Raw genomic sequence first — 320 nt, forward strand, 5'->3', positions numbered from 1 at the left:
GCAGTCCTTAATGTCGAGCCCTGATAATGTTTGTTTTGGCAGTTATAACTGAATGTAATGTTTTCTACTTTTTTACATCTGGGAAGGCATTTGCCTTCATCAGATGGAAAGTGTCTTGACCAACAACTTAAGTATTTATTATAGCTATGCAGGGCATGCAAGCGAGCAAACACAAACAAGAAACAAGTTAAATGAAGAATAACATTGAAATTGTACAATATAATATTGTGGTGGTTCATCTTATAATTCAGTCTAGAGAATGCAACAGACAGCATCTAAGACCTGCAAAAATCTAAATGTTCTAGGGGGAGGCCCCCCAA

This window comes from Notothenia coriiceps, unplaced genomic scaffold (assembly GCF_000735185.1).
Source record: "Notothenia coriiceps isolate Sejong01 unplaced genomic scaffold, NC01 NC01_scaffold00024667, whole genome shotgun sequence".
Classification (NCBI taxonomy): domain Eukaryota; kingdom Metazoa; phylum Chordata; class Actinopteri; order Perciformes; family Nototheniidae; genus Notothenia; species Notothenia coriiceps.